We start from the raw sequence: 14,286 nt of genomic DNA, 5'->3' as shown, positions 1-14,286 counted from the left end.
CCCTCCTTTTAGAGAACATCATCTATATATGAACAAATAGTGAACACTTTAGAAACTCCTATAAATACCTCCCTACCATACTCTCTTTTGAGGATTATGGTAATTAAATCAATTTAAAAGAGTTTCCCTAATCTTTAGCAATCCCATATTTGAAGCTCTCATATAACAATGTATATTATATTCCTTGGATGAGTAGGAAAAAGATATTGGAAACCTCATACTTGAGGCCATTATAATCGATCATAAATTAATCTCTAATACATTATCAAATATGGGAAGGCAAGGAATGGATTTTCAAAATATTCCCAATTCTCCAAACCTAAGGAAATGTGGTCTCTACTGAACTCCTTCCTACCATAATATGAATTAGGGAGAAGTTGTAACTCTCATATACATCTTGAAATTTTTACTTTTTCTCTTTTATAACTATAAAAAAGTATAATTTTAAGCCTATCTTTGCATAGATCATGAAATTTTGAACATTTTTCCTTTTTACAGCTCCTCAATCTGAGATAAGGAGCAAAAGTTATGACCCCTTCAGCGTATGCTCTCCAAGGGTATTCCACCAGCAGAATAGGGTTGGCGCAAGCTCTTCAAACCATATTTCTCTAGAAAAATACACTTAGAGAGTCTATTATGAAAAGTATTATATTATTTTCTTAGGTCGTCCTGAGGAACTGTAAAATAAGTCACCACTTGGACATTATATATGTATATTATATAAACCTATATTTATATCTATATCTATCTATCAGTATTTCATATTTACTTACATATTCCTTGAAATAATTTGGATTTTTTTGCTCCCCAAAAATGACTTGAGCCTGTATATTTTGACCCCTCCTACCTTTTGTCCACTCGTCGCTCGGGGGTTTTTGCTCAGAAAATGGAAACCCCTAAGATGGATGGAGACTAGCTAGAGTGAGATGAAATGCAAGACATGTATAGAGGACTCAGGAGACGTTTTGAACCGCAGAGGAGACATTTTGACGGTTAAGCATCTTCTTGTCGTTCCCTAAAAATCAGATTTAATAATATAATTTTGAATTCTAAATTTACACATGGCTCAACGAGAGGAGAGAATTTCTTTTCATCCCACAATGCTACCTGCCTAAGCATCATGCTAGCTTGGAAACCATAGAACATCAAAGGTCATTCTTATTACAAAATTATAGGCAATAAAGACCACATTCAAGGCTCATGAAAAGCCTTATTTCTTTTGGTTCTATTATAGCATGCCTTACAAATATGAAGATCCTTGGAGTTATAGGAATAAGATGTATACGTTCTTGTGTCACACACCGCACCTTTACAAAAAAAATTAGGATCTTCTCCAAAATTGCTAGAGTTATGGACAGGTGGTCGCAGCTTGTTGGGCAAGGCTTGTGGGAGAGGCCGGAGAGGGTGCCACATGGCAAGCCCCTCCGCACCACTTCCTATGTTGTTTCTCCAAATTTTTAAATCTCATTTTTTGAGCTCTATGAAGGTGACACGTGTAGAGAGAGTCTCGAACTCTATAAAGAGAATAACATCAATTATATATAGTTTAGTGAACGCATTGCCTTCTTCAAATCATGGCTTCTCTCTATCATCCCCACATCTCTTTCACATATCACATCACTAGTACAAGATCCGCATGTGTACCTAGTTCCTAGAAGCAATAGACTTGGAAGCAGTAACAAACCCATGTGCATTGCACGTTTTTGTGTCACTACTGGTCACACCTTCTCCGAAATTCCTTAGAAGCTTCTCCATAATTGCGAGAGTGGTGGGTGGGAGTGTGTTGGGCAATTCGCCTAGAGAGAGGATGGAGAGGGGCCACATGGGAAGCCCTTTGCGCCACTTCTTGTGTTGTTTCCTCCTTTTTTTTAAACCTCATTTTTGGGAGCTTTGTGAAGGTGACACGTGCAAAGAGAGCATGTTGAGTCACATGGAGACACACACACACTTTTTTTTTTAAGTGAAAACTTTTGATTGATTATATTACAAGAGTAGCAACCTCAAAATGAGGTAGCCAAAAGTACATCAACTAAAAATCTTAGTGTACGCTAAATATACATCATGATCTATGCAGTGCGTCTGCAAGCAATCAAAGAAGGACTGGTGCAGAGAATGCTTAAAAAAACCAAACAAAGAAAATATGGGATCACCAAAGACTTTACAGTTCCTGTCTATTCATAAAGTCCAAAGTGCCCAATAGCGAACCCAAACAAAGAAAGATGAAACTCTGGTTTGGGTGGATGAAAACCAAAGAGCCAGAAAGATTTCCCAAAAAGAATAGTTGGGAATCTCGCTCACAACAGGCGCTGGCGAAGAAGATCGATGAACTCACGAGAACATGGACAAAACCAGAATTAATGAGGCACAGTCTCCTGAGGACTCAAGCACCTGTGGCAATGAGTAGGAGCAATGTATCTACGGTCCAACATCTATTCAAATGGAAAAATGCGAAGAAGCACTCAACAGAAGAAAACTTGTTTTCGAAGATGAGTTTTGTAAGCCCAAAGTTGCTTTAATCTCTTTCTCCACCACTTGGCTGTGCGATGAAACCCAAGGTTGAGGCAAAAGGATTTTATACAATGCAGGCACCGTAATCCAAGATAGCCTCAAAGGGTGAGAAGAGGACCCTGGTGAAGTCAAAGTCCAATCCTCCAATGTGTCCTGAAGTTCCAGAGGAGGAATCGGAACAAAAGGCGGAAGAATATAAGCAATTTGTTGCCACAAAGCATGATAATGAGAGCCCAAGCCACACCGTGTAGCTGCCAAAGAAAAAGGTAGCACAGAGCCATCATCCTAAATAACATCAACAACAGAAGTAATGCCCTTAAAAGAAACAAAATAGGAATGATGAGGTTCCTGTAAAGCCAGTGGAGACTAAAAAACTGTCGACCAGTGAATGCTTTCATCTCACAAAGAATTACCCAGCAAAGAATGTCGACCATTCCATTCCAGATGAGAGAGGATGTGCTTCCAATCAAGAAGCAAACTGGAGACCAAAGGGCAGCCAGCATGCAAAGTGCCATCGATGCAACCAAATAAGAAATCCCAAAAATTGATTTGCTAGTGACCAAAGGCATGTGTAACTAGAGATCTAATCATAAGAGCCCAAGGCTGATCACCTTGCAAAAAATGCAGCAACATTTTTCCCCTATGAGCAAGGATGTGCACCTGGATATTCATGATGTTCAAACCACCATACATCTTAGGAGAACAAAGCTGATGCACTGAAAGTAGTCTGATTCTTTTTTTGCCATGTCTGGAACGCCAAAAGATTTCCATAATGGTAGACATGAAAGAAGCCAGATCTGCCTTAGTGAACATGATCAAAGGCAAGTAAAATTAAATATATGCCACAAGGATGGACTGTACTATCCGAAGCCGAACATGCAAAGGCGAGGTTGCCAATTTCCAATATTCTAGCTTTTTTTGAAGCTTGACCATCACCCAATTAGTTTGTTGACAATGAGTGACACCCCACCCCAAAGGGTAACCAAGATGACGAACAATCTGAGTGGGTGGAATAATTTCCCCGGGCCACAAAAGGCTATGCCAGTCTTTAGAATGCAATGGGAGCAGCTTGGACTTTTGAAAATTTACATGAAGACCAACTGCCAAACCATAATCAGAGAGGACGGGATGGACATGCTGCAAAAGAAGTTGGCAGGCAGACACAACCTGAGGAGAAAGAATGTCCACATGTCCAAATGAGATGAAAAGTGCTACACACAAAAAGCTACAAGCTCTGAGCGAGATGAGGACCAAGAACCATGAGGCATCCGGATCCAACAAATATTGGTTGCTTGTCTTTTGTAATGCAAACTTTTAAAGAATTGCTTGGAAGAGCAACCTTTATCCAAAAAAGCCCTTTGCCTAGATCAGGTCTCCCATTTAGCAAGCTTTCATCGATCATTAGATTGGAGACAAAATTTAGCCTGACATAATAACTGTAGATCAACCCGATACCATCTGTCCGCGTGCCTGATATGAAGATTGAGAATTATGCTGAAAGGTATAGCCTGGAAGCATGGACTGCAATCCTTTCCAGAGATCAACGAGAGACAACTGAAGCAAAAAATCAGACCATGCCTGCTTCTCAGAAGCCAACATGTGAGTGTGGCCTAAGGTATTATCTCTCGATTGTGGGGCATTATTGAAATCACCACATATAAAAGCATAATGCCCCCAAGGATTATGCATTGCATCCCAAACCAAAGCTCGATTCCCGGAAGATTGAGGAGCATATACTGATGCAAATTCAAAGATGTCTCCTTGAATGAAGGCATTGTATGATCATCCATCGACCATGGTGATCATTAAAGGCCACAATAGGATGAAGATCATGCTTAACCAAAAAAGATACCCTAGAGAAAGAGTGCTCTCCAGCATAAAAAATGTCATAACCAGCAAAATGTCTAGATTTTCCAGCATACATATGCTGATTATGCTCTTACAAAGCCATTATATCATGTTGCAATTGGCGTATAGACCAGTTTCCATTTTTGAGCATCACACAAACCCTGTACATTCAAAGTGACACATTTGAGATGATCAACCATATTTACAGATATAGGACAGGTATGTACAACAGCAAAAATGCCTTCTATGTCTGCATTTCCACCTCAGTATCCGAGCCTCGGCCCTGAGGAGAAAACTCAGCCTAAGGAGAAGACAATAATGCAGCAACTTCCTCTTCTAGAAAGAGGGTACGATTGGCTGTCACCTCATCCCAAGTCAAACCAATACTAGAATTCTCAGTCGGTGTTTTGCCCTAAGATGAAGCATCATTCCAAGTCTGGGAGGGCAAAGGTCTCCTAGGTGAAAAGAATTTTCTTTAGGTTTGCCAAGCATCATTCAAAGTTTTTTCCTTTGCCTAAGGATGAGAGGCCGAAGGCACAGAAGGAGAAACATCACCATTTGAAGCAACCGGTGCTTTCCCTTTTTCTTGGACAACAAAAAATTAGTTCACCCCCTTACTCCATCAAAGAGGGGGCACTAGAAGTCTTGCTCGGAGGCGGAGACAAATCAGCTTACACTGGCATTTTTGGAGTATGTGAAGGGCATTGCGAAGCCATATGCCCAAACTTGTTGCATTCAAAGAAAGCACGAGACCCCATTTTAGTTTATAGAAGGCACTGCCCATCAAAACATTATTCACTGCTGTAATTGAATAAGAGTCTAGGGTTGGATTATTTGTGTCCCACAAAATACAAAATCTGTTTGAATTGCCATTAGGCCATGGTGGACAAACCACTTTGCCAAGAGATGCTGCAATTTTTGGCGAAAGAGAAGCCAGACATTGAGGGAAGTCCACAACTTCCACCCAGACAGGGCATCTGTGTTGGATCAACGCCTGATAGTCTCTGGTGGGAGACCAAGGCAACACATGAACCATCTGCTACCCATAGAAAAGAGGAGAGTGCTCCAATAAAATCTGCCTATGCTCTTCATTTGCCATGATCACTTTCCAAAAACCCCTTGTTGCTGCATAATGAACTTTTTTGACATAGCAACCACCCAAGGTTCTAGTCAACCAGTTACCAACATCTGTAGCAGCATGCATACGTCTTGGAAAGAAGATAATGATGGCATGCTTGGCATATATCTTTGACTAGTCATCCACTTTCACCATGATGCCTGCGGTGGGAACTGGATCTTTCCAACTTTTGCGAGTATCTTCAAATCCCTCGTGCATCACCTCATATACTAGTTGAGCCCCTACAGAGGCACAAAAAGGGTCATCTTGACCCATTGCTTGCTTTTTCTTTTTGCTTTGGACTGATCTTTTTGAAAAGTCTTTTCATATGGACAGTCTGCCATTTTTCTAAAAAGGAGAAGAAGTAAAGGAACTGAAATATGTATAGAGCAACTAAAGAAGAAAGTGTAAAAGGCTCGACAAGAAAAAGGTAAGTCTGCATGAGGTCACAGAAAGGGCATAAACAGCTAGAGAGAAAAAGGAGGGAGAGAGGAGTAAACTTAGGGCCAGAATCCCGAGAAGAAGCTGCACAGAAGGACCCACAAAATTATACGGGCTGAAAGCAAGAAAAATGTATGGAAACTGAGCATACCGCCTACTATCAGATAACTATACAACTAGAAGCTAGAAATCTATATGAAAAAGCAGACAACCACCTTAGTTAGCTGAGTTTGGTTTGAGACCCACATATAGGATTCACCTATTCTTTTATACTTAGAGTTCTTTTGGCTTTCACAACTAAGAAGAGGAAAACTCTTTTCAACCTCCACCTTTGTGTACATTCCCCCATTGTGTATGTGAGAAAGCTACAAGTGATACTCCCTCCTTCTCTCCCACTCTCTTCACATGGTATTAGAGCTCAGTTCATGGTAAGGAGCTTAAGAAAGCAAACCAAGTTCGCAGTGGGGGACATGAGCATGATAGGAATGAAGATACTTTTTGGTTTGAAGTATGTTCTTGTGTTTAACTTTTTAGATTTTAGCATGTGTGAGCATTGCATGTATGGGAAGCAAACACGGTCTTCACATAAAAAATCGTTGGGCAAGAAGAGGCTTGAACCATTGGAGTTGGTTCATAGTGATGTGTGTGGACCTATGCCTATTGTCTCATTGGGTGGTGCTTCTTACTTTGCTACTTTCATTGATGATGCTACACGGAAAGTGTGGGTCTATCCTCTTCGGAAGAAGAGTAATGTCTTTGATGCATTTCAAAAGTTCTTAGCATTTGCTGAAAATTAGTCGGGCAAGAAGCTTAAATGCTTGTGCATTGATAATGGAGGAGAGTATACCTCTCATGCGTTTAAGAATTTTTGTGGGCAACATGGCATCAAGTGGGAGTTGACTACTCCTGAGAATCGTTCTCAGAATGGGGTTGCTGAGAAGATGAATAGAACTATTCAAGAAAGGAATATAAGCATGCTTTCTAATGCCGGTCTACCTCATGGCTTTTGGGCTGAGTCTATCAAGATAGCAGTACATCTTATCAATAGATCGCCTAGCAAGGCACTAGATGGGAAAGTGCTAGAAGAGGTTTGATCAGGCAAGCCACCATCTTATGGGCATCTTCGTGTATTTGGCTGTGAAGCTTATGTTCATATCCCTAAGGAAAAACGCAGCAAGCTTGATCCAAAGTCAAGGAAGTGCATTTTTCTTAAATATGGTGATTTAGGCAAGATGGGATACCGATTGTGGGATCTAGAGGCCAAGAAGATAGTACACAGCCATAGCATTATCATCCACAGAGCGTCTTCCACAAGAATGGCCATGGTTTTTATTCACCATGGAGACCTTCTGAATCTGTAACAATAGCAAAGTAATGTAAACGAGATAACAAATTGAAGTTTCAAGAAAGAGAAAGTGGGCAGATAGACAGTTGACAAGAAACATCTTACTCTATGCCAAATAGGATCAAGGGAGCAGTTTTGGAAAAGAAGAGGCTGCTGCACAATGAGCCAGTGGTGTAGAATGGTAGACCTTTCGAAGGAAAGGTGGCACAACATTTCAAAGTTCAAAGGAAGGTGGAAGCGGGAAGGCCCTTGTCAGATAAAATGTCAGACTAGATTCTATCTTCTTGTCTAAAGATCTTGTGAGAATAAAATACCAATCTCCACATTAATGTAGCACGCTTGTACCTACATAAAGTATTGTCTCTTTTTTCTATATTCTCTTATTTTCGTGAATTTCCAACGTTACATTGGCCCTCTATTGATTGGTTGAGAGCTTATTTTTCCAAACCGTAAAAGGCCCCAAAATGAGCTCCCTTTTTTCCTAATGTTTCCTCCTCTTCCCCCCCACCTCTTCTTTTTAAGTGCAATTCAAAAACCCCTTCCCCCTTCCTACCTTTATTCCTTCCCCCTTACATTAAATAATTTTCCCCTACAAACCATACTCATCCCTCTTATTTCTAATCCTTTACCCCCCACCTTCTATAATCTTAGGACCTTTATGCTTTCCCCTTCTCCCCATTACATTTATGGGTAATACTACAATATTCTTTTATTGTAACTTTTATTTTACTAATTCTCATATAACCCCCCATAGAAACCCCCCTATAATTTCATGCATTTTAATTGCACTTTTTTCCACACTTTTTCCCTTAAATGGATGTCTTTACACTTAAACATATGCATCGAGCTTTGTAGGTTGTGGTTAGCTATTATTTTTATTGTGACTCTAATAACAAGGGAGGGGTGTTTATGACACCTGTCTTCCCAACTAAAGTTTAACTTGGTTCTTACCATGTTTTTCTTGTTGGATGGTGGCAGGTATGCAAACTCCCCTCTTTAATAAAAGTGATCCTTTCTATGATTTATCAAAGTGCAACCTTTTGACAAAACATTAGCATTCAATATTTTTCATTAATGACAATTGATCTCTCTTTGGAGCTACATTGTTTTCATTTCACTATGGAAAGGGGTCTTGTCGAGTCTAAAACACACACATAATGTTTCCCTCGCAACTTTGGACGGTTGCACATAGTACATTTAAGTCATTAAGTCCTTCTTGCCTCTTGACTCAGATCTTTGCTTGCTAAGCAATTCTCTCTTTCCCTCTTACCTTTTTGATTTTGCTCTTGTAGCCCAAACAATTCCCATAGTAGCCTCCCAAAAAAAAGTCTTCTATCCCAAATAATTCCTAGGTTAGCCCACCTTCCTCTTCCACCCCGGTATTGCTTTATCTTTCTACCTACCATAGACCTCTTCTTAAACAATTGCCTTCGCTTGTCAAATTTCAAACTCACCATACTCTAATACATCCTTTCCACTCCTTAAACAACACTTCTATTCCTCTTCGGGTAGACAACAGGTCATCACACTAGGTGATGACCTAATGTCTCACTTAGTGTGTTGTATCCTACTAGGGTTAAGTTGGGTACACACACACACACACACACACACACACACACACACACACACACACACACACACACACTTACTGTCCCTTTCCCACTTTACATTCAATTTACTTTTTATCCCTTCCCCCTATTTATTTCCATGTTTACTTTCCCTCCCCTCCCCCTTCCTTTTTCCCTTCCTTCCCCCCACTCCCTCTCTAATTTTTTCCTAGTTTTCTCCTTTATTCCCCCTAGTTTTGCTTCAATTAATTCCTAATTCTCCCTATTATTTCCATTTTTCTTTACACACACACTCTCTCTCCTCTCTTTCAAGCCTCCTCTCTCTCTCTCTCTCTCTCTCTCTCTCTCTCTCTCTCTCTCTTCTTCCCCCTCTCTCTTTGTTTTTCACTCTAACCTCTTTCTATTTTTTCTCAAACTCTTCCTTAAGTGTTCCCTAAATTTTGTTTGATTTCTCTAATTTCCCCCCTTTTTTTCCTCTATAATTTTACCCCTCCCTAACTAAAACCCCCCTTCTCTCCCTAACCAACTCTCTCTCTAACCTTTCCCTACCTACCCCGATTACCTGCCTCCCAACTGACTCTTCCTTTGCGCTTCCTTCTGACTAAGCCATTCTGGCTATCTATACCCCCCTACTAGTCTCTTTCTTTTGCTAACTCGTTGCTTTTTACTCCTCACGTCTCCTCCTGACTCCTGATTCCCTACCTCATTGCTCATCCCCATGGCTCCCTCAAATCCCAAGGCTCTTCACTCCTCTTTGGTGGACTGCTACTATCTACTCCTCCCTGCCTGCGCCTACTACACTGCCCCATTCGATCCGATAGTACTCTACTGAGCATGCAAGCCCAGTGACTGATAATTTTTATTGTACTCGTAGTAGTGATCATGCATGCTTAAGCCCAGTGGTGGGTGAGTGGTGGCTGGTAATTTTAACTGCCAGCCTGGTGGAATCGTAGCCACAATAGACGTGGCTGTAATCACTCGTTACCATGCACTCTAGTACTCTATTGAGCATGCAAGCTTGGTGATTGGTAATTTTTACTACACTCATAGTGATCATGCATGCTTAAGCGTAGTGGTGGGTGAGCGGTGGCACGATGGAATCGTAGCCATGACAGACGTGGCTGATGACAACCACCACCATTAGGCAGTAATTCCCACAAAAGTAAATCATGAAGCCTTATCACCTCTAATCCCTCATTACCATGTAGTCTAGTACTCTTTTGAGCATGCAAGACCGGTGACTGGTAATTTATTGCACTTGTAGTAATCATGCATGCAAGCCCGGTGGTGGTAATGGGAAGCTGAGTAATTATGGGCCATTGCGGTGGCTAGTAATTAACTGCCAGCCCGGTGGGTCTTAGCCGCCACCACAGATGTGGCTAGGAATCTTAGATGCCACCACCTCTAATCATTCATTACCATGCAAGTCAAAACTGCCGCCTTGAATTAATCAAAATTCAAACCAACCACCGCGGTGGCTCTCACTTTGATAGTAGTCGGGCTACAACCACCGTGGTGGCTCTCACCTTGATAGTGTAGTCTGGCGAGAGGGCAGTATATGCTATGGGGCCATTTTGGGGCCCGTTTTGGTGGTAGAAGTTTTCTGTAGGCACTTAGGAAAGTGCCTTGTTTTTGCTGTGCGACCATTGTTCTGCAGGTCGGTGAAAAGTTATCGCAGAAATTACATCGTATGCCTATGCGCACAGATATTCGGAGTGATATAATCATTCTTATTGCCCGTTGATGCAAAATCGTCACTAGGAAGTGACTGTGTGGTCAAATACCACTCTCGTCAGTTTTGCAGATTTGCCCTTGTGAGGTAGAAGTGTTTTTTGCAGTGTTCTGTAATGGCGTCTGATGCTCTTTCACACATTGTCACTGAAAAGCTTGACAAGAACAACTTCCAAGCATGGAAGTTTAGAATGACGAATTTCCTTAAGGGAAAAGGCTATTGGGAGTTCATTACTGGAGCTGAACAAGAACAAGTTATTCCTAATGTTCCCAATCAATAGGAGTTGCAGGCATTTAAAGGTTGGCATGAAAGAGCCAGAAAAGTTATGTACTGGCTGTCTATTAGTATTTCAGATTCTATGATTGTGCATATTCAGGATGCAAGCACGCTAAAGGAGGCATTGGATAGGTTGACAAAAATGTATAGCACAAATACACAAGCCAGGAAAATGCAGCTCAAGCAGGAGTTGAATAATGTGCAGAGAGAAAATATGAGCATCAATGACTACCACATGAAGGTGAAGAAGATTGCAGATGCACTTGCTTTTATTGGGTCGCCAGTGGAAGATGATGATTTAGTTTCTATGACCTTGAATGGTCTAGGAAAGGATTATGCACAATTTCGAACATCCATTGCCGTCGGTGAGAATTTTGAGGAGTTGATTGCTCTTCTAATTTTTGAAGAGCTGAGAAATGGTGGTGCATCATCTTCAGGAGAAACTTCAAAAAAAGCTGTCTTCTACTCAAATGCTGGAAGAGGTAGAGGCAGAGGTAGAGGTAGAGCAGGCCGATCTGGAGGCCGTGGCAGAAATCAGAATATGCAGCAAACCAGTCCTATGGAGGAGGGCAGTCATTGCTATGGCTATATCAAAGGGATGGTCTTTACATCAGATGGATGTAAAGAATGCCTTCTTGCATGGTGATTTGCAAGAGGAGGTCTATATGGAGCAGCCACCAGGTTATGTTCATGCTGTTCATCCTGAGTTTGTTTGCAAGTTGAAGAAAGCCTTGTATGGCTTGATTTCATGGGACGAATCAGCTTGTCTGACCCCAACCTAGTCAACCCCTTCACCATGCAGACTAGGATATCCAAGGAGCAACAAGGTCTCCCACCAACTACTGCATCTAATAACGCTCGAAGTAACCCCTTGCCCACAACAACTACAAGACCTATAGGGCCACGTGTTTAATATTTCGTGGGTGAACCATTCTTCACCAGAACCTTTGAGCCTTGGGTACCTAGGTTTAGGCCACCTAGTTTCGAAGGGTAGGGTATTGATCAAATGAACTTTGGGGAGAACACCTTATCTCATTAAATGGCCCTTTGTCCTAATCTGTACACAACCTGGGGAGGAGCTTCAAAAGGTACTGCCTTCCCCATGGCCACACCTGTAAACAGCTAACGTAAACATACCTAGGCCAAGGTCCACCATATGGGTGAGGCCAGTAAACCCGAGCCCACCATGTGTGCCAGCTCTAGGTCCCACGAGGCAAGGACTATCAAACACAATCCATCTCAGGGACAACCCAACTATGGTATAGTGCCAACCCCTCAAGTACCTCTGCTTGCACCACAATAGTACTCTCATTGATGAGGCAATGAGGATCCTAGTGTAAGCGCTAGGAAGGGGGCCTGTGCCGCAAGTGGTCATGGGAAGAGACACTAACTCTTCATGAAGCCATCCGGTTACCATCTCCAAGCTCATCACTAAGTTCCTAGGAGAAGGAAATCTTGTCTCCCACATTGAAAGGTTCGAGCAGATTTGCGAGACCTTTGGATAAAGTGAATGCATTCAAGCTAAGCCTTGATGGTAAGGCAAGCCAATGGTACAGAGCCTTAGGAGATGATGAAATCAACTGGGAGACATTAAGGAAAGCCTTTATAGTGGGATTTGCTCCTATGGCTCGAGATAGAGTCCGATCAACCAGTTGTACAAGGTTTAGCAAAAGGAGCAGGAAACCCTATGGGAATACGTTGCTAGGATTAAATATCTAAATTCTCACTATGACACTCATGAGAGAATGAGCAATGAATGGCTCCTGCCTCGATTCCTCATTTGGTTAAGCGGTGCAAAATTGCATGACCAAACGTTCACCCTAAGCCCCACGTTGTTTGAGTTGTGTAGCAATACTGCTGTACTCTTGGATGACAATATGAAGGATAAAAACTGTGACCTGGGAAGTACCCTGTAGCCCCTTCAGAAGTGTCTCATACCAGCAATAAGACAACTAGCCCAGGAGAGTCTAAGGAGACAACCCGTATTCCTAAGGGGGAAGATGTAGATGAGGTGGCTAGGGATCTCTTGAATAGACTGACCCTACAACTCAAGGGAGGATTAGTAAGAGAAGGTTGCAACAATCCTCACCTATTTTCTAGAAGGGACAATGTGTGGTGCAGGTTGTGCACGGGCAACCACACTATGAACGAGTGCCAATGCCTTAGGGCGAGGCCGATGCTCTACTGTGCCCACTATGCTAGATGGGGGAATCATGAGACCTCCCAGTGCCATTATTTGAGGGTCAATCCCTAGCCGATGTATCAACAAAGTCAACCCTGACCTTAACCGCCCCACCCAACTAGTTTAACCAAGGTCAACTTGCTATACAAGGAGCCCCCCTAGCCAACCAAGGGCAATACAGGGCCCCACGTCTCCCATTGCCACTGTGACTTCCTGTTCTAGGTCCTCAACCCTTACCACCTTGCATCATCCCTATGAACCAAGTAATTATTGAAGAACCCTCAAGCGAGTGGGAAGAATTGGACTATGCCCCATTGGCATGTGACTTTGGACCATACGAAGAGTTCCCATACCAACCTTGCCAGATAAGTCACTATGTCCTTCAAGATTAACAGTGCATTCTAGTGTACGAAATGGCTCTTGTCTTTCAAAGGGCTAGGGACATGAACACCTTGACACAAAGGCTAGCCATACAATGTTATACATGCCAAGGCCCACATCAGGCCAGTGAATGTCCCTATAAGATTCAAGCCAATGAGCTAATCACATGCTTCAAGTGCTAGGGACTTCCTTAGGGACTGCCCCTATAAGGATTATCAACTCTTGTCCCCAGCAACTCCATCTAGCACAAATGCAACGTTATGCACAGGCTACGGGGTGGATCACCTCTTTAAGGATTGCCCAAAGATGATCCCAAAGCTTAGCCCCAAAGATGATCCTAGACTCTAAGGCCAGTATTAAGATCCCAAAGGTTAGCCCGAAAGATGATCCTGGACCCTAAGACCAATATTAAGCTGCTTAGAAATGAAAGGGACCAAGTCTCATTGGTATCATTGAATGTGGTCACTAGGGCACAAGCTAGGGCCACGAGCAGGGAACTCATAAAATAGGCTCAGAGAGATAAGGCAGCTTCCACCCGATCTAAGGGAAAGAGTTGTTCAGGAGCCATCATGATTGGGAAGGGATCGAATAAGGTTATCATCCCAAGTGGTCCAATGAGGACACTGCCACCATAATCACTTCTATCTCGTATGTAGGTACCTTGGTCGATGTTGGGCTGACCCGACCCTTGGCCCATGGATGAGGGTAATGTAAAGGGGGACAACCATGGGGGAAGAACTTAGTCTCAACGATGTGTAATGAATACCACAATTGAGAAGCAGCGCCTTGAATGCTAGGAAACGTTTGAGGAGAGGCTTAGGACTAGCAAGGGTAGGGATACCATACACCCGGGCTACCAAACCCAGAATAGAGCTTCTAAAGCCACCC

This window comes from Dipteris shenzhenensis, chromosome 24, assembly GCF_047967505.1.
Source record: "Dipteris shenzhenensis isolate YYH24624 ecotype China chromosome 24, Dip_SZ_1.0, whole genome shotgun sequence".
In the NCBI taxonomy this organism is placed as follows: domain Eukaryota; kingdom Viridiplantae; phylum Streptophyta; class Polypodiopsida; order Gleicheniales; family Dipteridaceae; genus Dipteris; species Dipteris shenzhenensis.
Note: the sequence above shows the minus strand (reverse complement) of the source record.